Source organism: Silene latifolia, chromosome 1 (assembly GCF_048544455.1).
Source record: "Silene latifolia isolate original U9 population chromosome 1, ASM4854445v1, whole genome shotgun sequence".
Taxonomy (NCBI): Eukaryota; Viridiplantae; Streptophyta; class Magnoliopsida; order Caryophyllales; family Caryophyllaceae; genus Silene; species Silene latifolia.
In genome coordinates this window covers 74785748-74789030 of record NC_133526.1, presented here as the reverse complement: position 1 = coordinate 74789030, position 3283 = coordinate 74785748, and the positions used below count along the sequence as shown (strand labels likewise).

The 3283-nt window shown below is 39.7% G+C and overlaps 1 non-coding gene across 1 annotated transcript; it reads right to left on the bottom strand.

Moving 5' to 3' along the window:
- Positions 1 to 1315: 1315 nt before the first annotated feature.
- Positions 1316 to 1422, bottom strand: LOC141620414 (small nucleolar RNA R71). Its single transcript, XR_012531959.1, has one exon. It is a non-coding gene; the product is annotated as a small nucleolar RNA R71 (small nucleolar RNA).
- Between the last annotated feature and the right edge of the window lie 1861 nt (positions 1423 to 3283).

Here is a 3283-nt window from a genome sequence, read left to right as displayed (position 1 = left end):
ATCGTTGTTGTTGAATTCACCATGAGTATCTAAATTCTTCATCTAGGATGAAGGGGATCTAGGTTGATTACAAAGGGGAATATTAATTGATTGCTAGTAATATCACATGAGTTATCGTTTGATTATTGTTCTTATTCTAATTATTTGATTTAGGCCTGAATTGATAATATTAATACTTTCACCGACAGGGTTAGAATTAATATAGGCTGCGATAATCAAATAGATTGTGTTTAATATTAGCGATTGCATGTTAGACTTAATCTAAAAGACATAATAGAATTAATCAATCTTGTGACCTTAGATAATTTGATTGACCTAGCAATTGATTAAGAAACCCCATATAATTGACCAAGTGAACCGGAATCCTAGACTCCTTAATATTATTGTTAATCAGCTTTTAATTACTTGCTATAGTCGGTAGAAAACAAACAAATCAAAACCCCCCAGAAATTGTTACCTTTAAGACACTTTAAATATTAGCAAACTAATTATTACCGCCTCCCTGTGGATTCGATACCTGTCCTACCACTAGCTATTTTGTTAGTACTGAGATAGATTTATTTTGATATTGGTGATACGACTTTAACCTTATCAAATTTGGCGTCGTTGCTGGGGAGGCAACAATTTTCTTGTTTGTTTCTGTTTATTTTGTCTTTTTGTCTCAGGGAACCTAGTTCCTTGAGACTGTTCTCACACTTTTCTTGTTAGTTTTGTGTATGCCCAGGTCAACTAGGTCCGAGATTCTTCCAATAGATCCCGAGCCAGAGAAGACTTTTCGCCACAGACGAAAGTTTCAGAAAGAAGTGAGTCAAGTAGAAGACTTGAGCATACTTGACGTAGAGACGGAGCATTCTACTACTTCAGAAAATCAGTCCTTTGAAGAGGACATTACTTCTGATCTTGAGATTCCGATTGAAATTTCAGTCCCTGAGATTACCATCATGCCTACCTTAGCCAGTCATTCTGAGCATACATTAGCTTCCTTCCCAAAAGGATTTCAGCTTCCTACCTCAAACAATGGCACTTTTGAGATTCGTCTATCTTACATCAATTTGGTGGAACGGAATTTATTTGGAGGAGGAGCTACTGAGGACCCTGTAAAACATATGGAGAAATTTGTTACTTACTGTTGTTCCATCCCTCTGACTACTAGGGTGACACAAGATCAGGTGAGCAGGTACTCTTTCCTTTTTCTCTGAAAGATGGTGCTGCGGAGTGGTTGAGAGATTTAGATATGGCGGATGAAGGAATTACTGACTGGAATACTTTAGCTCTTGCTTTCTACAAGAGGTACTTTCCACCTCAAAAAACTAATGCGCTGAGAAGTCAAATTACTACTTTCAAGCAAGGAGCTGCTGAAGATTTGAATGAAGCATGGATTCGCTTTAAACGGTTGGTCCATTCAGTTCCCCATCATGGCTTTCAACAGTGGTTTCTTTGCAACCAGTTTTATAACGGGTTGTATGACGATCATCGTGCGCTGTTAGATTCTTCAGCTAATGGGAGGTTTCAGGACCACACCAATGATAATACCGCGTGGAAGCTAATTGATCAGATTGCCACCCATATTGCTAAGTATGGAAATCCTAGGTGAAGTACGTGAGGGAATGGTGGAGATAGTGCTCTTGCGGCACAATTAGAGGCTATTTCTGCCCAAATTGCTGAGATGAAGATTACCCAATCTTTGGGTAATAAGGAGATGGTTCGTGCTATGAGTCAACAGGAGGAGTCTTGTGCTAGATGTGGTATGGATGGTCACAATGCAGCTGAGTGTTTGAGCACATTGGAGTAGGTTAATGCCTATCAATCTTTTAAGCAAGGTACACTAACTTTCTCTAACTTTTACAATGAAAGAACGAAGGAGCATCCATTCCTTCAATGTTCTAGTCAGAATGTGCAAAATCCGCAGCAGCAACAACCACGGAAGAATACTTATATACCTTCTAACAATCGTGGTAATCAAACACAAGGAGGATATCAAAGGCAAAATCAAGGAGGTCAGCAATTCAATAATCAATATCAACAACCTTCTCAACAAACTCTTCAACAAGCTACAAATAATGAGATGGCAGAGTTGCGAAATCTTTTGCAACAAACTTTGGCTATGCAACAAAAGCAGACGACTCAAATATCTGAGTTGATTACCCATAATAAGATGTTGGATACCCAAGTGGCTCAGATGGCGGTCCATAATTCTTCAAAACAGCCCGGAACTCTTCCTCCTCAAGGTAAGCAAGCTCATGAGCAAGCTAATGTCAATCAATTGAGGAGCGGTACCACACATCAAAATCCGGAGTTGCCAAGTTATAAAGAAGAATTGCCCACTAATGATGATGATGATATACCCTATATGCATCCTAAGGGATTGGGTAATTTGGAGCTAAGTGACGATGAAAAAGAAGCTGACGAAGTTGAAACACGAGCTGCTAATAAAAGCGAGAAAAAGAAAAAAGACGGAACTGTGCTAGTTCCTCGATCGAGTAGCCCTAGGCTCGATTGAGGAACCTCTTTGCTCGATCCAGTAACATCAAGGCTCGATCGAGGCACCTCTCTGGTCGATGACGGTGTTTCAAAGGTTGATTCTAAAGTAAAAGAAGCCAAGCCGATTACTATTGCACTACCTTTTCAGCATCGCCAACAAAAGTCTAAGTTGGACAAGCAATTTGGAAAATTTATGGAGGTAGTGAAGAACTTTCAGGTAAGTGTTCCTTTAACTGAGTTAATCACTCAAGTGCCGGCTTATGCGAAGTTTATGAAGGATATATTGACAAGGAAGAGATCCTTTGATGCGGTGGAAACCATTGCTTTTACTCAAAAGTGTTGCGTCGTGTTGCAAGCTAATTCACCACCTAAGCTTAAGGATCCAGGGAGTTTTTCTATCCCTTGTCATATCGGTCATCTTGCTATTAGTAAAGCTCTTTGTGACTTAGGAGCTAGCGTTAGTGTCATGCCTTATTCTATTTGTAAGAAATTAAATATGGGTCAAATGACTGTTACTAATGTGACTTTGCTGATGGTTGATCGATCTATTAAACACCCACTAGGTGTTTTGGAGGATGTTCCCGTTCGAGTTGGGAAATTCTTCATTCCCGTAGATTTCGTTGTCTTAGATATGGCTGAGGACAACCAAATTCCTATCATCTTGGGTAGACCATTCCTTCACACAGCGGGGGCGGTTATAGATGTTAGGCAAGGGAGACTGACTTTAGCTGTGGGGGATGATACCATTGTTTTTAACTTAGAAAAGGCTTTAAAACATCCCATGATAGAAGAAACTTGTCAT